The sequence below is a fragment of the Bison bison genome, unplaced genomic scaffold (genome assembly GCF_000754665.1).
Source record: "Bison bison bison isolate TAMUID 2011002044 unplaced genomic scaffold, Bison_UMD1.0 scf7180017864359, whole genome shotgun sequence".
NCBI classification, from domain to species: Eukaryota; Metazoa; Chordata; class Mammalia; order Artiodactyla; family Bovidae; genus Bison; species Bison bison.
The window spans coordinates 1,539,325-1,561,398 of NW_011494931.1; the positions used below are offsets into that span (position 1 = coordinate 1,539,325).

The 22,074-nt window shown below is 39.9% G+C and overlaps 1 pseudogene; it reads left to right on the plus strand.

Annotated features, from left to right (window-relative positions):
- LOC104999644 overlaps positions 1–22,074 on the plus strand; it is a 57,687-nt pseudogene that overhangs the window by 34,379 nt on the left and 1,234 nt on the right.

A 22,074-nucleotide genomic window follows, 5' to 3' on the forward strand; every position in this document is an offset into this window, starting at 1 on the left:
GAGTGGGCTGCAAGGATCTTCCTGACCCAGGGATCAAACCCACATCTCCTGTATTGGCAGGTGGATTCTTTACCACTGAGCTACCTGGGAAACCTGACTGACAGAGTAAGGAACTCTAAAAATCCACTTCGCCCATAAAAAAGCAATGAGAATACTAGCAAAAATTGTCAAAATTATCTTTTTCAGAACTCTAGAAATTAGCCAAAGTTTTTGACAATCCAAGGTGTGTTTATTCAAAACAGTAGCTGAATCTCCATAAAAAACAGGGAGTTTTGTCTAGCCCTATTCCTATTCATCTCTCCCTAGCTCTGCAATGATCTTGAAAACCAGCAGCCTTGCAATCACAATAGTCATGAACACCAGCAACCTAGAAACCATTAGAAAGGGAAGAATGAATTGGGGGCTGTTCAAAAGCCCCATTCCACTATTTGACCTACCTGGCACATCCCCAAAAACCCCCACTTTCAGGGTTCATCTTTATTCCTCCTGATTCAGAGCTCATTCATCAAAAACAGACTTTTCCCCTTGAGTCATTGTTCAAAAATAATCAGCAGCAATTGCTTAATAATAACTCGCTGAGGCAGCAATAACAGCTGGGACAAATGAGATGCTAACCAAAAACTTAAGAGGAAAAGCTGGAGAATGGGATGTCCAGAGGGAACTGTGAAGGGTTGTGGCCTATTTTTGGATATTTAGAAGGTCTTTTGCAGGACTGGGTATAATTCTCACCTCTGGCTGACCATGAAGCTCTGGACAAGCAAAAATAAAGACTAAGATAGTGTTGTAAACTGTCTGCCACAGCATCAAAAACATTTCCTGACACACTCAAACACACACACACATACACACACACACCCCCTTGCTGAGGCTTCAAGATTTATTAGTGCAAAGCATATAAGGAAATCTCTGTCTTATCATTAACTGACCACTAAGCTAACTGAGCAGAAACTGCACTGACCACACACAACAAAGAATACAGACTTTACAGAATTAGTTCAGGAAAGTCACTAAACCAGAAAACAAACAAAGAAACAACAGCAACAAAACCGCAGCAGCAGCAACAACCAAAACAAACAGCAATAACCAATCCAGGATGAGTAGGGAGTGGAATCTGACTTCCAGAATTCCTGTATTACATTATTTTAAATGTTCCAATTTTAACAAAAAATTATGAGACATGCAAAGTAACAGGTGAATAAGGCCCATATAGGATGTGAGGGCAATAAATATCAACTGTTCCTAAATTAGCTGTATATCAAAATCACTAGACAAAGACTTTAACTTAGATAAAGATGTTAAAAGAACTAAAGAAACTTACGTCTACAGAACTAAAGAAGAGTAGAAGAACCATGTCTCACCAAAGAGAGAATATCAATAAAAAGACAGCAATTGTTAAAAAGAACAAAAATTATTGAGTTGAAAAGTACAATAACTGAAATGAAAAATTCAGTAGAACACTTAGCATATTTGAGGATACAGAGGAAAGAATCCACGACCCTGACAATACAACAATTGAAGTTATCCAGTCTGACAACACTACAAAGCTACAGTAATCAAAACATCACATTGGCACAAAAACAAACACAGGGATCAATGGAAGAGACTAGAGAGACCAGAAATAAACCCACACATCTACAGTCTATCAACTTTCAACAAAAGACACAAAAATACATAATGAGAAAAAAAGTCTCTTCAGCAAGTAGTGTTGGGAAAGTTGTACAATCTCATGTAAAGCAGTAAAGTTAAAACACATTCTCTTACCATACACAAAAATTAAATCAAAGTGACTTAAATATTTAAACAAAAGACATGACATCATAAAATTCCTAGAAAAGAACATACGAAAACACTCTCTGACGTAAATCATACCAGTGTTTTTTTAGGTCAGTCTCTCAGGGCAATAGAAATAAAAACAAAAATATATAAATGGGACCTAATCAAACTTACAAGCTTTTGCACAGCAAAAGAAACCATAAACAAAATGAAAAGACAACCTACAGAATGGGAGAAAGTATTTGCAAACTATATAACCAATAAGGGTTTAATTTTCAAAATATACAAACAGCTCATATAACTCAAAACAATAAGCAAGCTATTTGAAAAATGGGCAGAAGACCTAAATAGATATTTCTCCTAATGGAGAAATACAGACAGCCAATAGGCACGTGAAAAATGTTCAACATCGCTAATTATCAGAGAAACGCAAATCAGAACTATAACAAGGTACCACCTCACACAAATCAGAATGACCATCATTTAAAATTCAATAAATAATAAATGCTAAAGAGGGTATGGAGAAAAGGGACCCCTCCTACACAGTTGGTGTGAATGCAAGTTAATGCAGTCACTATGGAAAACAGAATGGAGGTTCCTCAGAAAATTGAAAATAGAATTAACCTATGATCCAGCAATCCCACTCTTACGCATATACCCAGACAAAACTCTAATTCAAAAAGATACATGCATCTCTGTCTTCATAGCAGCACTCTTCACAATAGCCCAGACATGGAAACAACCTAAATGTCTATTGACAAATGAATGGATAAAGAAATATGGAGAGAAAAGGTAAGATAAGAATATTTGACAATTTGTAAAGTTTAAAAATAAAATAAAATTTAAAAAAAAGAATATTTGTAAAAAATAACAGCCAATTGTAAAGGAAAAAATAAACATTAATCACATCCAAGAAACTCAACAAACTTCAAATGGGATAAACTCAAAGATACTCTCACCCACACACATCATAATCAAACTACTGAAAGCCAAAGTATTTTGTACAAGACAGGAGACAGTAAAGGACCTGGATTAGATATGCATAGAGTTCCGGGATAACAGGAGAAAGCACAGTTTAAAAAGTTCATTTGGGATTACGCTACCAAAATAGTACTGGCTTGAAGCGATAAAGGCCTGAACCAAAATAGCAGCATTGAAAAATGGAAAGGAAGGAATAAAATAGAACATTATAAAAGCCAAATCAGTAAACCTAGACACTGATGTCGTTGGCAGTGTGTATGGAGAGCACTCAGAAATGACCCAAGCTTTCAAGTCTCAGTGGCTGCAAGATAGCAAAGGTAAAAAAATCAGGAATAGTTGGTTAGAAAAAGAAAGATAAAAATATGAAGAGTGTGATTTAGGATATGTGGAATCTGAAGCCCTGAACAGACACAGAAACCACTAGTAAGGGGTTGAAAATGTGGAACTGAGAGAGACGGGAAAGGCTGCAGTCCTGGTTTGTTCCTACTGCCCTGACATCACATCCAGTTAAGCATCTGTGCCAGGCAACAGCGTCCCAATTTGGGCAACAAATTATATGACCACACTATCTCTGAGGGAGAGAGTAAAAAGATGAGCTTAAAAGCTCACAGCACAGAACACTGGGAAATGCCCACAGATAGGCGAGAAGAGAAGGAATAAAAATGAGCCATGGAAACATGAAAACAGAATCAGAGAAATAGGAAAGTATCTTCAGAGAAGAGAACAAGGTGTATGACTGGGGGAAGATGGTCGGCTTTGATGTGATTTTCAGAAACCCCAGGAGGGCAGATTCCATCAAGTGGATTATGAAACATCCAAATTTTTTTTAATTTTGTCATTCAAGAAAGTAACAAGTTAGAGGATGGTTTGTTTTTTAATGCTAAGTATATTTGCTGGCTGAGGGGAAGGAACTAGCAGAGATGAAGTGATAGAAGTAAATGCCAAGATAATGAAACTGGAGCCTATTATACAGAGTGAAGTAAGCCAGAAGGAAAAACACCAATACAGTATACTAACGCATATATATGGAATTTAGAAAGATGGTAACGATAACCCTGTATACGAGACAGCAAAAGAGACACTGATGTATAGAACAGGCTTATGGACTCTGTGGGAGAGGGAGAGGGTGGGAAGATTTGGGAGAATGGCATTGAAACATGTGAAATGTCATGTATGAAACGAGATGCCAGTCCAGGTTCAATGCACGATGCTGGATGTTTGGGGCTGGTGCACTGGGACGACCCAGAGGGATGGTATGGGGAGGGAGGAGGGAGGAGGGTTCAGGATGGGGAACACATGAGAAATAAAGGAATAAAAAATTAAAAAAAAAAAAAGATAATGAAAAGAGTGAGGTCTCAAAGGAGGTGAGCACAGCAGGAAAGGAGATGGCAAAGACAGGAATTAAAACATCATGTGAAAGTGAAAGTCACTCAGTCATGTCCGACTCTTTGGGACCCCAGGGACCCATGGAATTCTCTAGGCCAGAATACTGGGGTGGGTAGACTTTCCCTTCTCCAGGGGATCTTCCCAACCCAGGGATTGAACCCAGGTCTCCCACATTTCAGGTGGATTATTTACCAGCTGAGCCACAAGGGAAACCCAAGAATACTGGATTGGGCAGCCTATCCCTTCTCCATCTTCCCGACCTAGGAATCAAACCAATGTTTTCTACATTGCAGGCAGATTCTTTACCAACTGAGCTATCAGAGAAGCCCAAAACATGTAAGTGGAGCTTTTCTTAAAAATAAATGAAGGCAGAAAATGTTTGAAGCAATGAGAGGTTGTGGTAACAGAAGAAAGGAACAGAAAATGAAGGCATTATCATTCCTTGCAGTCAGGAATGGCCCTTATTTATTGAATGTAAATGCACCTGACCACTTGGATTCAAATTCAGCTCTGTCAATTCTGTTATTTCAAACAAGTTGTCTGACACTCTGTGCTTCCATTCCCTTATCTAGAATAAGAATAATCATATCATTGTTGTAAGGTTGAGTGTACACAAGCAAAAGTGATTAGTAACACTGAGTGTTTAGTAAGCACTCAATTGTTATTTGCCTAGTATTATCTGAAGCTCCCTAAATATCCCACAAATAAATGAAATCAGAGTCAACATAATCTGCTGGAAGCTAGGATTTGGGAATGGTGTTGAAAAATAAAGATCAAGAAGATGAGAATGCTAGAATTCTACAGAAGGCAAAATTAAAATAACTAACATATCAAGATCCTGGTTAAGGGAGAGACTCCTAAAACCAAAGAAAGTTGATGGTGACTGGTATGTGATAAGGATGAAAGGAAGTCTGAGTAGGTGTCAGGGAATGTGAGGGGAAGAACCCAGCAAGCTAAATGATGAACTCTCCAATATTCCCACATAATGAAATGCCCTAGTTATCCCCACAAGGTCTGGGAGATCATATTAAGACAACATATTACAAAAAAGCACTTGCCAATTATGCACACACATGGAAACCAGAGGAATATGCCAAAAACTTCTTTGCTTTCTCATAAAGTCATCTTTCAGTTAATTTAGTCCACCTCAGATAAACCACCTGAAGTTTCACATTCTCCTTCTGGATTTCTTCCCTCTTCCATCTCTCCCTGCTTCACCTCAACTCACTGGTCCTTTTCTATCCCCTTCCTCTACTTCCAAGTCCCAGCTCCACCTGAGAGAGGCAATATTCCTGTGTAAAGAGACTCCAGGACCTTCAAATCTTTCTCAATTAACATTGACAATATCTTGTCTGACTTGAAAAAACTTGTCTGACTCTTTTTGACCCCATGGACTAAAGCCCACCAGGTTCCTCTGTCCATGGGATTCTCCAGGAAAGAATCCTGGAGTGGGTTGCCATTTCCTCTTCCAGGGGATCTTCTCGACCCCGGGGTGGAACTCATGTCTCCTGCACTCCTGCATTGGCAGGTGGATTCTTTACCACTGAGCCACCTGGGAAGCCCAGAGCAAACTTACTACTATATTAACAAAATCTCTATCTCTTTATTTCAATTTAGAAAACACATCTCTAAGATGAGAAAAGAAACAGAAGGTGGCAGGGGCAAATAAAATCCTGTCCTATAAGGTAATCATTTTAAATACAGAGTTTGTCCCAGCCTCCAGAACAGTGTCTAAACATGATCATCCCCTAATGAATTTTGGATGGATGAATAAATGAAAAAATACAAACTTCAAAGTAAAACATGACTGCCTTGAACAGTAATGACTGTTGACATCTATGATAGTCTTTCCTGAACTTTTTGTTTGCTAACTCACTGTTAGACCTGATTGCACTGAGTCCCAATGTTTCTCGCTTCCCTGTATCCATACCCTTGGCTGGTTGTCTTCTCACTTTGATTCTGGGCATGGCCATTTGATTTGCTTTGGAGAATGAGAGAAAGCAGTCAATTGGACTGAGCAGAAGCTTAAAAAGATGCTTGTATATTAACTATCATGAACATGAGAACAAGCCTGAGCTAACCTAGTGGAGGAATGTAACAAACACAGGAAGGACAGATGACGTGTCCCTATCACATTCATCCTAGGCCCACAAGCCACTGGCCTACCCACCAGCTCATCACATCATTGAGATCAGTGGAACCACCAAATTCTTGAAATATAATAGTTTTTGTTTGAAACCACAAGGTTTGAAGTCATTAAGCAACAATGGCTAAATTGTTCCAAATCCCCCCGACTCCCAACTGCATTAGACTGGCAGCCCCACTGCACCACTCTGAAGGGTGAGGGGACCATTCACACCATCATCTATGTTGTGCAATGCAGGGCCTTTCAGGCTGCACACAGCAGCACCGCTGGGGGAGCACCAGAGTAAATCAAACCCTCTCTCTCCTGCTTGCCCTTCACCTTTAATGACAAAGGAAGAAAGTGAAAAGAAAGTTAAAGGCAGCTTGAGCTACCAAAACTAACTGCATATTGCAAAAGGAACCATTTCACTTGACTGAACAGTTCAAACAAATTTCAGCTCCTGAGCATTTTAAAGACAGAGAGAAAACAATATAAATAATGTATGTGTGTGTGTGTATATGTGTGTGTACATACATATACATACATATATATCTATATGGCTGTTAATGAATCATTTGCAAGGGACATTTTGAATCTAAAATGGTGTGAAATTCTACACTCCTTCTTTCTGGCTTTCCAGGCACAAGTCCCATCAATCTCTAAACCCTGACACCAGGCAGTTCATTGTTTTTCAAATTTATGACATTTTTCAGTCCACTGTTTTTAAACTGTCACCCTCAGTGGGTAGCTGGCACAACTCATTGCTACTCTCAGCTCCCACTGAGCTCATCGCCCTAGGAGTGATGTGCTAGCAAAATTTCCAGTTGACTGATCTCCAGGATGGTAAACACTCTCTGTGTGCTTCCTCTGATGACATCATTAGTTTTGTCCTCCAACCTTATCCAGAACAGAAATGATTAAGATTGTGATTGTCCATCCCAAACATAGATAATGAAAATGAAGGTAATTGAAAATAGAACCAGTCATTCTACTCAATCTCTTGGTGGGATGGAAGACTAACTCTCTCCCAGACATCCCAATAGTTTTATGTCATTGTTGCAAAAACGTCACTAATATTGCAGGGTCTATCTGGTCTATTGAGAGACTATTCTGTATCTGGTTCTTCACTGAAATAGGCTTATTTTGATCTGCTGAATTTTCTCATTTATTTTATGAAATGCATAACTTATGCACTCAATTCTCATCTCAGGAAACAGTCTGATTTCTCCCAGAGTTTTCAAACTAAGTACATGGAATTCAGTGAATGTGGAAGTCAGTTTCTCCCCTTTGTCCCTGGTTGGACATTAGGGTGGAGTAGGTGCCTGAATGGGCTTCCCAGGTGACTCAGTTGTAAGGAATCCGCCCGCCAGGAAGGAGATGTGGGTTCGATCCCTGGGTTGGGAAGATCCCCTGGAGAATGGAAATGGCAACCCACCCCAGTACTCTTGCCTGGGAAATCCCATAGATAGAGGAACCTGGCGGGCTACAGTCCATGGGGTCGCAAAGAGTAGACACGACTGAGCGACAGTTAGGTAGTTAGAATAGAAAAAAGGAGTTCAAAATGGCGGTAGCTAAAAGACAAAGAAAGGAAAAGCCTGTGAAAATAGAACAAAGGAAGGTTCAAGGACCAGAGTGAGGACCTCAGGTAAAACAAACATCCCTCCTGGCTAGCCCAATTTACATAAGGCAGTCCCAGAGGGGAGGAGAAAAAACATATAAAAAGAGGAGCCAAAATTGAGCTGGGGGACCTCTCTTCTCTTTGGTCTTTTGGGTCAGCATGCCCTCATGCCTTGAGGATGTATTTTCCTTTACTTTCTAAAGAAAACTGACCTGTAACACGGAGCTGTAACACTGGTCCATTTGAGAGCTGTAACGCTGGTCCATCAGTCGCTTCAGATTTTTGTTGCAACAAGACAGAACCAAGGATATTACACACTCCCCCAACACGACTGAAAAACAATAACATGTGCCTGAGTGGAGGAATCAGAAAACCAGGATCAGCTGCTTCTGCCCCAAGCAGGGGTGCAGCCTGCACACGTCACTGTCATGTCTGATCCTCAGATGCCTTAGCGACAAAACAAGGGTTTGGATGATTTCCAAGGCACTGAAAGCTTATATATTGGAGTGAGCAAAAAGTTTATTTGAGTTTTCTCAACAGATCTTGCAGAGAACCCAAATGAACTTTTTGGCCAGATCAATATTATCCACAGATTTTTGTGATATTTCCATTCACTTTGCTAGAGAGCATACACTTATTTCAACCTTTATCGCATTTCCAATCGATATACCTCTTTTTTTAATTGTTTGCCTGGATAAAATTTTCATAAGTGTATTTTTAGTTCCCCCTTCAATCTTGGGCTTGAAAGGATCTGAAAAGTAATTGTGCAACTCACTCATTTAACAAACATTTAGTGAGCACTTATTGTGTGCCAGTCCCTAGGCTAGGGGCTTGGGAAAATAAAATGTAAATGATTATAATACTGATGTTCTTAATTATTTCTCTTCAAAAACACTGAATGAGAGACTTGATCTCAGCCTCAACCCAAAGTATACATCTAGTCTAAGAAAATGTTTAATTCAAAAGATCACTATGTTATACCAGACCCAAGAAGACACTAAAACCCTTTGCTAATATGGCATTGGCAACCCATACCCTCCAGCACATTTTAAAGAGATAGTGTTAAAGTGATTTGAGTTCTGAAAGTGTGTTATTGCTCAGTTATGTCCGACTCTCTGCAACCCTATGGACTGTAGCCTGCCAGGCTCCTCTGTCCATGGGATTCTTCAGGCAAGCATACTGCCATTTCCTTGACTTGTCTAGCCAGTGCCTGGTACAGTGGGAAAGAACTATTGTAAGTTTTATCTTCCTACCCCTCCTTCCTTTGTTTCCATCTCTTTTTCCCTAAAATTAGCCTGTCTTCTCTCTCACTCTTCCTACTCTAGCTGTACTCAAAGGGTACGTCACTGAAGCAGCAAGATCAGCAAGCATCTTCTTCATCCCCACTTTCAACACTAGTGAACTGACAACTGCTTACTTTGCTTCTAACCTGACTGCATTCCCAACCTTTTATCCAGTACATGCTTACACCAACATAAACTGGAAACCAAGTAGGTGAAAGGAAACCTGGTATTATCCATAGTTTGCTATGTTATTAAGAAAGCTGCACTTTTGGACTCTGTGGGAGAGGGCAAGGGTGGGATGATTTGGGAGAATAACATTGAAACATGTTTAATATATGTGAAATGAATCGCCAGTCCAGGTTCGATGCATGATACAGGATGCTCGGGGCTGGTGCACTGGGATGACCCAGAGGGATGGTATGGGGAGGGAGGTGGGAGGGGGGTTCAGGATGGGGAACATGTGTACACCCGTGGCAGGTTCATGTTGATATATGGCAAAACCAACACAATATTGTAAAGTAATTAGCCTCCAATTAAAATAAATAAATTTCTAATAAAAAAAAAAGAAAGCTGCAGAGTCTGATATTAACCAGGAAGTCAAATAATTCACGTTTGCAGGAAAATTCTGCATCTGCTGTTCTCCACTCCCTAACAAGGCTCAGTAAGATTGAATCTTTTCTGTGACTACATATTTACATAACAGATTTTTCTCTGCTTTTCTGTTGCTCTAACTGATTTAGAATGTAACTCTAATCTCCAGTGCCCCTCCTGCCAGGAACTAAGTCTATTAGAATTCAAGAATAATGAAGACTCATTAGTAGTGGTGTATAAGTCATTACAAAAGATAATTTACCACACAAAGAAAATAAATAATTAAAAAGGTTTTCAAACACAGTATTTGGTCACTTTTTTAATGAAATATATCCTAAGAACTAATCACATGGACCACAGCCTTGTCTAACTCAATGAAACTATGAGCCATGCCGTGTAGGGCCACCCAAGATGTATGGGTCTTGTTGGAGAGTTCTGACAAAATGCGGTCCACTGGAAAAGGGAATGGCAAACCACTTCAGTATTCTTGCCTTGAGGACCCCATGAACAGTATGAAAAGGCAAAAAGATAGGACACTGAAAGATGAACTCCTCAGGTCAGTAGGTGCCCAATATGTGACTGGAGATCAGTGGAGAAATAACTCCAGAAAGAATAAAGAGATGGATCCAAAGTTAGAACAACAATCAGTTGTGGATGTGACTGGTGATAGAAGCAAGCTCTGATGCTGTAAAGAACAATATTGCACAGGATCCTGGAATGTTAGGTCCATGAATCAAGGCAAACTGGAAGTGATCAAACAGGAGATGGCAAGAGTGAACATCGACATTTTAGGAATCAGCAAACTAAAATGGGCTGGAATGGGTGAATTTAACTCAGATGACAATTATATCTATTATTGTGGACAAAAATTGGTTAGAAAAAATGGAGTAGCCATCATAGTACACAAAAGAGTCTGAAATGTAGTACTTGGATGCAATCTTAAAAAGGACAAAATTATCTCTGTTCATTTCCAAGGTAAACCATTCAATACCACAGTAATCCAAGACTATGCCCAAACCAGTAATAATGAAGAAGCTGAAGTTGAATGGTTCTATGAAGACCTACAAGACCTTCTGGAATTAACACCCCCAAAAAGATGTCCTTTTCATTATAGGAACTGGAATGCAAAAGTAGGAAGTCAAGAAATACCTGGAGTAATAGGCAATTTGGCCTTGGAGTACAGAATGAAGCAGGGCAAAGGCTAATAAAGTTTTGCCAAGAGAATGCACCTGTCATAGCAAACACCTTATTCCAACAACACAAGAGAAGACTCTACACATGGACATCACCAGATGGTCAACACCAAAATCAGGTTGATTATATTTTTTGCAGCCAAAGATGGAGAAGCTCTATACAGTTAGCAAAAACAAGACCAGGAGCTGACTGTGGCTCAGATCATGAACTCCTTATTGCCAAATTCAGACTTAAATTGAAGAAAGTAGGGAAAACCACTAGACCATTCAGGTATGACCTAAATCAAATCCCTTATGATTATACAGTGGAAGTGAGAAGTAAATTTAAGGGACTAGATCTGACAGAGTGCCTGAAGAACTATGGATGGAGGTTCATCACATTGTACAGGAAACAGGAATCGAGACCATCCCCAAGAAAAAGAAATGCAAAAAGGCAAAATGGTTGTCTGGGGAGGCCTTATAAATAGCTGAGAAAAGAAGAGAAGCAAAAAGCAAAGGAGAAAAGGAAAGATATACCCATCTGAATGCAGAGTTCCAAAGAACAGCAAGGAGAAATTAGAAAGCCTTCCTCAGTGATCAATGCAAAGAAAGAGGAAAACAACAGAAAGGGAAAGACTAGAGATCTCTTCAAGAAAATTAGAGATACCAAAGGAACATTTCATGCAGACGGGCTCAATAAAGGACAGAAATGGTATGGAACTAACAGTAGCAGAAGATATTAAGAAGAGATGGCAAGAATACACAGAAGAACTATACAAACAAGAGTTTTATGACCCAGATAATCACGATGGTGTGATCATTGACCTAGAGCCAGACATCCTGGAATGTGAAGTCAAGTGGGCCTTGAAGCATCACTACAAACAAAGCTAGTGGAGGTGATGGAACTCCAGTTGAGCTATTTCAAATCCTAAAAGATGATGCTGCGAAAGTGCTGCACTCAATATGTCAGCAAATTTGGAAAACTCAGCAGTGGTCATAGGACTGGAAAAGTCAGTTTTCATTCCAATCCCTAAGAAAGGCAATGCCAAAGTACTGCACAATTGCACTCATCTCACATGCTAGTAGGGTAATGCTCAAAGTTCTCCAAGCCAGGCTTCAGCAGTATGTGAACCATGAGCTTCCAGATGTTCAAGCTGGATTTAGAAAAGACAGAGGAACCAGAGATCAAATTGCCAACATCCATTGGATCATGGAAAAAGCAAGAGAGTTCCAGAAAAACATCTATTTCTTCTTTATTGACTATGCCAAAGCCTTTGACTGTGTGGGTCACAACAAACTGTGGAAAATTCTGAAAGAGATGGGACTACCAGACCCCCTTTCATGCCTCCTGAGAAATCTGTATGCAGATCAAGAAGCAACTGTTAAACTGGACATGGAACAACAGACTGGTTCCAAATAGGAAAAGGAGTATGTCAAGGTTGTATATTGTCACGCTACTTATTTAACTTATATGCAGAGTACATCATGAGAAACGCTGGGCTGGATGAAACACAAGCTGGAATCAAGATTGCTGGGAGAAATATCAATAACCTCAGATATGCAGATTACACCACCCTTAGGGCAGAAAGTAGAAGAACTAAACAGCCTCTTGATGAAAGTTAAAGAGGAGAGTGAAAAGCTGGCCTAAGGCTCAACATTCAGAAAACTAAGACCATGGCATTCAGCCTCACCATTTCATGGCAAATAGATGGGGAAACAATGGAAACAGTGACAGACTTTATTTTGGGGGGCTCCAAAATCACTACCAATGATGACTGCAGCCATGAAATTAAAAGACACTTGCTACTTGGAAGAAAAGCTATGATCAACCTAGACAGCATATTAAAAAGCAGAGACATTACCTTGCTGACAAGGTCCATTAGTCACAGCTACAGTTTTTCCACTAGTTATGTATGGATGTGAGATTTGGACCAAAAAGAAGGCGATTGCCAAAGAATTGATGCTTTTGAACTGTGGTGTTGGAGAAAACTCTTGAGAGTCCCTTGGACCTAAAAGAGATCTAACCAGTCAGTTCTAAAGGAAATCAATCCTGAATATTCATTGGAAGGACTGATGCTGAAACTGAAGCTCCGATACTTTGGCCACCTGATGCATCAGAAAAGACCCTGATGCTGGGAAAGATTGAAGGCAGGAGGAGAAGGGGATGACAGAGAATGAGATGGTTGGATGGCATCACTGACTCAATGGACATGACTTTGAGCAAGTTCCAGGAAATGGTGAAGGACAGAGAAGCCTGGCGTGCTACAAATTCATGGGGTCACAAAGAGTCGGACACAACTAAGCAACTGAACAAAAAAACAAGCACATGAAATATATGTTTGGAAATGAGAAAGGTAAAGGGAAGGAAATGAAGTTGGAGAATTAAGCAGGAGTTCATATACTGAATACTTTCTCTCAAAGTGAATGTGAAACCATGGGAGGATTTCAAGTGTGATCCTATTTGCATTTAAGAAAGGAAACATTGACTATTTTATGAAGAGTAGACTGGAAAGAGCAAGAGAGTTTAGGGCAACAAGTTAAGAGGTTGGTGCCTATCCCAGCCACTAGGCTCTCTCCACAACACCAGTATCAAAACATTTTGAGGCTCCTTCACAGCCTTTATCCCTCTGCTTTAAAGCATTTACGTACGTGCTTTCTCTCTCCTTCAGGAACAATCTTCTTAAGGTGGGAACTAAGTCACATAGCCTCATAATAGCCAGCAATTAACACTTAGGATATACTAGCGCCCTAGGTACAATGCAGGAGACTCCGGTTGGATTCCTGGGTAAGGAAGATCCACTGGAGAAAGGATAGGCTCCAGTATTCTTGGGCTTCCCTTGTGACTCAGCTGCTGAAGAATCCACCTGCAATACAGGAGACCTGGGTTCAGTCCCTGGATTTGGAAGATCCCCTGGAGAAAGGAAAGGCTACCCACTCTAGTATTCTGGCCTAGAGAATTCCATGGACTGTATTGTCCATGGGGTCACAAAGAGTCAGACATGACTGGATGACTTTCACTTTCACTTCTAGGTACAAAATGTTTAACTCCACAGTAACCACAGGAGATAGCTATTATTCCCCATTTACCAATGAAGAAATTCTCATTCAGAAATATTTGCCCAAATAGGCTGGTAAATGGTGGCGCTTGGATTCCCACTCAAGTCTGCCTTGCTCCAGGTCTCTCTTCACTCCTGCAGTGATCGATAAACACACACACCGTTGAGCTGCAAGATGTCTGATTCCAATCTTATCAAACTACAGATTTTCTTTTGATGTGTGCTTTCCGACAAATGGGTGGGAAAATGTTAACCATATTTCAGGCTTTTTTTTTTTTCCCAGAGTATGCTGTACCAGGGGGCTTTTTATTCTCACAGTAAATGTAAAGGTGCAATTTGGGGTTTTTCAAAACAGTATCGTAAGTACTGAACAGACTTACCAGCCAAGTCGGATGAAAAGGAAAAGGATGCTGGAACCAAAGAGGAAAGCCAAGGCCAGCCAAGAGCATCCGCGGCAGGCTCTGTGCAGTACCAGGAAACATTAAAGGCTGCCATCACTCCCCTCTTAATCCATAATGTGACTGAGCTGCAATCCCAGTGGTTTTGAGAAAAAAGAATCAGCAGAATTTTGCAACTTTAATAGAATGTATAAGCAACTAAAAGTTTCAGGGATGCCTTCTCTTCATTACCTCAGCAGTCATACTCTGACCTTGTGGCCGCTCTTTGTGAAAAACCCTTTTATGTTTTCTCACTTAAGTAGAATTAACATTTTTCCCTCTGTGGCATGAAATCATGGTAGACGAAAGCTTTCATAGATAGCAAGTAGTTTTTCAATGTCACATTCCTATCACAGTGTTATGGAACAAAACTAATTGTCATCAGGAATTGAAGGCAATTCTATTCACAGCAAGATAAATTGGATTTCTAAACTGTGATTTCCATTGTGTTACCTCTGTGTATCATGAAAGTTATCCTGATGTGCACAGCAGTCAGGCTACTTATTTATACAGTGACGTCCAGCTTTATGCTGAATCTGTCATCTTTTGCTTCCCAAGGGAGGACAGAAGCACAACAGAAGCATAATTGTAGACCACCATTCAATGGAAGGGGTTAATCAGGATACATTGCTTTAAATATCAGTGTGAACATTCAAAGACTACAAGAAAATAGTCCATTTCCTTAGAAGAGTAGGCATTCTTGTGAATTGTCCATTTCATCACTGTGGAGTTTTATGTGCATGTGAGGTTTTCTCTCTCTCTCTACTTTTTTAATAATACTTTTTTAGATATATGCATACAGTATAACTGGGCTTCCCAGGTGGCTCAGTGGTAAAGAATCTGCCTGCCAATGCAGGAGGCACAAGAGACAAGGGTTCGATCCCTGGGTTGGGAAGATCCCCTGGAGGAGGAAATGGCAACCCACCCCAGTATTCCTGCCTGGGAAATCCCATGAACCGAGAAGCCTGGAGGGCTACAGGCTGTCACAAAGAGTCAGACGTGACTGAGCCACTGAGAACAACATACAGTATAACTATTTCAAAATGTAAACCACCACCAATAAAAATATCCCATCTTGCAATCTGTAAATTGGGACTCCACTACTCTTAACTTTAATATATTGAGCAATGTCTTAGGTTGCACTTTCAAAATCTTTTAGAAAAAAATAAGATTTTCTAAGTTAATTAATAGATTAAAAATACTATGGAGAACGAGATGGACAGTGCAAATGTTCATGCTGTTGTCATTAAAAGGCAAACTAGGACTTGCGTGGTGTCCAGGGGCTAAGACTCTGAGCTCCCAACATTGGGAACCCAGATCTGATCCCTAGTCAGGAAACTAGATCCCACACGCCACAACTAAGAGAATGAGTGCCGCAACAAAGATCAAAGATGCTGCATGTCGCAACTAAGACCCAGTGCAGCCAATTTTTTTTTTAATTGTTTTTTAAAGGCCTCTCACAAAAACAAAAAGAAAAAAAAAAAGTCAAACTGGGGATAGTAAAGCCTAGAACCATGGACTTCAGAGTCAATCCTCTGGGTTTGAATCTTGTCTCACCACTGTTGTGATCTGGACAAATTACTGAACCTTACTGTGCCTCCATTTTCTTATCTGCAAAATGTAGATTATAATAATACACACTTCATAGTAGATTGTCATGAAGATTAGAGCTAACAACATACTTAGAAAAATTCCTGGCACACACTAAACACTCGGTGGTACAACTTATTATTGCTACTACTATTATTATCTGAAGGCAGCCTGTTTTTTACACAAACAAGTGATAAACTACTCATAGTTCTATCTCAATCATTCCAGCAGGTTAACTTAAAATCTCTTGCAAGCAGTATCATGTTGCCTCATTCACATTTCTAAGCATCTTTGAAAATAAGAACACTGCAGTCCTAAAAAAAGAAAAACAAACTTTTTATAGTTTACTTTTCCCCACTTATTTTTTATTGATGGTAATTTTCTATGTTGAAAGCAAATCCAAGTTATCCAGCCCATTGCTGTTGTTCAGTCACTAAGTCATGTCTGACTCTCTGCGACCCCACAGACTGCAGCATGCCAGGCTTCCCTGTTCTTCACTATCTCCCAGAGTTTGCTCAAACTCATGTCTATTGAGTAAGTGATGCCATCCAACCATTTCATCCTGTTACCCCCTTCTCCTCCTGCCCTCAATCTTTCCCAGCATCAGGGTCTCTTCCAGTGAGTCGGCTCCTCACTTCAGGTGGCCAGCGTATTGGAGCTTCAGCACTGGAGCCAAAAAAATAAAATCTGCCACTGTTTCCACTTTTTTCCCTTCTGCTCGCCATGAAATGATGGGACTGGATGTCATGATCTTCATTTTTTGAATGTTGAGTTTTAAGCCAGCTTTTTCACTCTCCTCTTTCACCCTCATCAAGAGACTCTTTAGTTCCTCTTTGCTTTCTGCCATTAGAGTGGTATCATCTGCATATGTGAGGTTGTTGATATTTCTCCTGGCAATCTTGATTCTAGTTTGTGAGTCATCCAACCTGGCATTTCACATGATATACTCTGCATATAAGTTAAATAAGCAAGGTGACAATATACAGCCTTGATGTACTCCTTTCCCAATTTGGAACTAGTCCATTGTTCCATGTCTGGTTCTGACTATTGCACTTGACCTGCATACAGATTTCTCAGGAGGCAGGTAAGGTGGTAGTCCCATCTCTTTAAGAATTTTCAAAAAAAAAGAAAAGAAATTTCCACAGTTTGTTGCGATCCACAGAGTCAAAGGCTTTAGCATAGTCAATGAACCAGAAATAGATGATTTTATGGAATTTCCTTGCTTTTTCTATGATCCAGAGGATGTTGGCAATTTGGCCTCTGGTTCCTCTGCCTTTTCTAAATCCAACTTGTACATCTACAAGTTCTCGGTTCACATACTGCTGAAGCCTAGCTTGAAGAATTCTGAGCACTGCCTTGCTAGCATGTTAAATGAGTGCAATTATATAGTTTAAATATTTTTTGGCATTGCCTTTCTTTGGGATTAGAATGAAAACTGACCCTTTCCAGTCTTGTGGCCATTGCTGAGTTTTCCAAATTTGCTGGCATATTGAGTGCAGCACTTTAACACCATCATCTTTTAGGATTTTAAATAACTCAGATGGAATACCACCACCTCCACTAGCTTTGTTTGGTGTCCAATCAATACCTGGGCGTTGTTCCTTGGTTTCCTGTCAAATCCTTATAGGATCTTGGAAAATATCACCACCTGCAACAGTCCCCACTGTTAGACACAAGATAAAATTCCTTTGTTTTTGGCATGGGTCATTTATGGATACTGGAAATTATACAATCATACATCTTATTTGCTAAATACTAAAAGGAAAGGAAACATTATACCTTACAGTGTCTCAGAAAGAGGTAAAATAAAGAGAATGCGAACAAGTAACATTTTCCTAGTTCATTTGGATTAAAGAGAATTCCTAGTTACACATGATGAGGTTTTCACAAGCAGCAAGTTAGAGAACCTATATTTTTGTGTCAATACAAAACTGCCAAATGATTTTTCCCAAAATTTAAATTTTTCTGTCTAACAAAACTGATTTTCTTGAGTCCAAGGAGGGTATGTTATTCATCCAGCAGTATCTAGCAAATATAGATTGTACAATACTTATTGACCTAAGTAAATCTGAATGGCACAGCACTGGGCTCAAGGGAGACACTCAAATATTTTTCAAATGAAATGAATGAATCAGACAAAGACTAACGGAAACTGGTTCTGGGTGATCTGTCTTGCTGGTTGTAATAGAGATTAAGAGAGAAATATAGGAGGGCGGAATGGATACCATCCCAAAGCTACACACACACATACATATCTAATACAGAAAGTCCCCTCCATACTAATGCATTCCATTCTGATACCACGTTCCATTTGTTCAGTTGACTAACAAGTCCAACAAAGGAAGCCTAGGTACCCAACTGACACAACTGGGTACATAGTACTGTACTGTAATAGGTTCATAATACTTTTCACACAAATAATACATTTAAAAAAAACACAAAAAAATAAAATAGGCTTAATCTTTCAGTACAATACCTTGAAAAGCATAATAATATGGTACAACAGTAGTACAGGTTGGCATCAAGTGAACAGACAAGAAGAGTTACTGACTAGAGGAGGGAGAGGAGGTGGGAGATGGTAGAGCCAAAGGATCATCAGCAGTAGGAGATGGAAGGCAAGCTTCAACTTCACTCATGCCTGACATTGATGGCATAGGTTCTGGTTCCATGCTGAAACCAGATGCACATTTCCCACCTTTGAAAGTTTGCAGCTTGAAGGTTCCTAGGTAGCAGAGTTTTTATATATGCATTCATATACACAACCTGAAGCAATATCAGTAATTTACATTGAGAATTAATAGGAGCCAGGACTTCTCTGCTGGTCTAATGGCTAAAGACTCCAAGCTCCCAATGCCAAGGGACTGAGTTCAATCCCTGGTCTGGAAACTAGATCCTGCTTTCTGCAACTAAAAGATCCCACATGCAGCAATGAAGATGGAAGATCTTGCAAGTCACAACTGTTGTATAAATAATGACAATATTAAACAAATTGCTTGGATATAGTCCACCATTTACAATAGGCTTGATCTGTTCTTGAGGGAGAAAATTTCCCCAATTTGTATCGTTTTGGCTTTTAAATCTGAAAAAAAAGGAAAGAAACTTTCTGAAATGTCTACTGAGATAGATCTAAGCTGCTGCATCCCTGTTCATCACATTCAGGCCTAGGGTAACCACGTGTCATCATCATTCCCCAGCACTGGACCTGAGAACTGAGTTCAGTCCTCCCACATGACATCATTATTCCTAAGATCTTTCAAGACACTTGGAAGCCCTTCAAACTCTCTTATTCTTCTCAGTCCCTGTCCGGTCCAACCAGGAAGGCAGACAGTTGCCAGAACGGTTAGGTCAAGGATTGAAACAAGTGGAGAATATCTCTTTCTACAATGATGAGTATATTCATCCTATGCAAAAAGATAAGTAGATAGAGGTAAATCTATATTATAATCAAGGGTACTGCTCTTCATAGTGGAAATAAGCAAGACATTTCCTCCAGATTTTATTTCATATGCCATCATTTCTCAACACTGATTTCTGTTCATAAACAAGTTTCACTGGGAAATTTCCATTTAAGACAGTATATTTAAAGTAGCCCAAAGAGAAACCATTTACACATTTTGCTGTAGTTCCAAGTAAGGTCAATTTCACTGAGGCATATGGCAAAATTTTAAAAATACTTAAAAGTCATTGAAAAAAGTTCATTATCAGAGGAGATCATATGCATGTTCACAGAGGAGATGCAGATGTTACACTGAGATTTGTCAAGTTGTCAAGGAAAACAACTCAGGGCCAGGGCCAGAAGGAAGGAATTCTTGTCTCCTAAGGCTAACCTAAGTAAAGAGAAGCACCCCAGCTTGCCTCTGTCAAGAATGCTGTTCCATAGCAATTAAAAACTCTGGATGGAATATTGAAAACATCTTTTTTTTTTAATGCAAGTATGGGCTTGTCAAGAAAACAAAGAGTCCTCAAAACCCAAAAATCAAGAGAAACGGGAAACACAGAGAAGCAGAGCCCCAAAACTGACATTTACTCTGACGGCATTTGCCAAACCCCAGAGTCCTTAAACTTCATTTTCTGACCTTAAAGATCATAAGGGTCAGTCTAAAGTGGGAGGCTCTATAAGAGATTTCCCCCTGAATCACAAAAGGCCACACTCACAATATCAGAGTGAAGTAGAAATCAGCCAGCCCCAGTTCAAGGAGGCAGCAAATAAAATTGCCTGCCTGCCCTAAATGCTGTCACTAGTTTGGGGGTAGGTGTGGAGGGCGTGAATCTCCCTTGAGAATTCTTAACACAAGCTGATTCTTTCTAAAGCTTGTAGCCCAAACAAATAATACCTTGGAGTGAGAAAACTTAAACAGATACTTCAGAATAAAGTGATCTCACATTGGTAATGCCCCGGACATCTAGCAGAAACGAATGAAAACCCTAAAGGAACCCACCTTCAATGTAGGCATGAAAAATTCTCATGGATAAAAATAGGAAGTCAGAGTCACAAATCCCAAACCAGGGAAGCATTTAACTCACTGTGAAAGGCAGCAGAAACAGCAGACGACATAAACTAACTTGTAAACTTCAAATATAGGAAGAAACCTACAAGTATGTTTACTTTTGTTTAAAAATTTAAAAGGGAGGGTTGAAACTATGACTAAGAAGAAAAAGACTTCAGTACTCACAGGAAGAAGCGGAATCTCTGGAGCTATGGCAGGAAAAGAGGGACAGGAAGGGGCAGGGCCACCTTGCCTGCAGTCAGCCATCCCCCAGACCCCCGGTCTGCAGTGGCTGCTGCCCTACAGGGAGCTTAAGTATCAGGGATAGATACCTGATTGGATACCTGGATGATCTAGTAGTTTTCCCTACTTTCTTCAATTTAAGTCTGAATTTGGCAATAAGGAGTTCATGATCTGAGCCACAGTCAGCTCCCGGCCGTGTTTTTGCTGACTGTATAGAGCTTCTCCATCTTTGGCTGCAAAGAACATAATCAATCTGATTTCAGTGTTGACCATCTGATGATGTCCGTGTGTAGAGTCTTCTCTTGTGTTGTTGGAAGAGGGTGTTTGCTATGACCAGTGTGTTCTCTTGGCAGAACTCTACTAGCCTTTGCCCTGCTTCATTTTGTACTCCAAGGCCAAATTTGCCTGTTACTCCACGTATTTTTGACTTCCTGCTTTTGCATTCCAGTCCCCTATAATGAAAAGGACATCTTTTTTGGGTGTTAGTTCTAGAAGGTCTTGTAGGTCTTCATAGAAACATTCAACTTCAGCTTCTTCAGCATTACTGGTTGGGATATAGACTTAGATTACTGTGATATTGAATGGTTTGCTTTGGAAACGAACAGAGATCATTCTGTAATTTTTGAGATTGCATCTAAGTACTGCATTTTGAACTCTTTTGTTCACTATGATGGACACTCCATTTCTTCTAAGGGATTTTTGCCTACAGTAGTAGATATAAAGGTCATCTCAGTTAAATTCACCCATTCCAGTCCATTTTATTTCACTGATTCCTAAAATGTCGATGTTCATTCTTGCCATCTCCTGTTTGACCACTTCCAATTTGCCTTGATTCATGTACCTAACATTTCAGAGGTTCCTATGCAATATTGCCGTTTATAGCATCGGACTTCACTTCCGTCACCAGTCACATCCACAACTGAGTGTTGGTTTTGCTTTGGTAAATAGATGGGAAAACAATGGAAACAGTGAGAGACTTTATTTTGAGGGGCTCCAAAAATCACTGCATATGGTGACTGCAGCCATGAAATTAAAAGACATTTGCTCCTTGGAAGAAAAGTTATCACCAACCTAGATAGCATATTAAAAAGAAGACACATTACTTTGCCAACAAATGTCCATCTAATCAAAGCTTTAGTTTTTCCAGTAGTCATGTATGGATGTGAGAATTGGACTATAAAAAAAGCTGAGCACCAAAGAATTGATGCTTTTGAATTATGGTGTTAGAGAAGACTCTTGAGAGTCCCTTGGACTGCAAGGAGATCAAACCAGTCCATCCTAAAGGAGATCAGTCCTGAATATTCATTGGAAGGACTGATGCTGAAGCTGAAA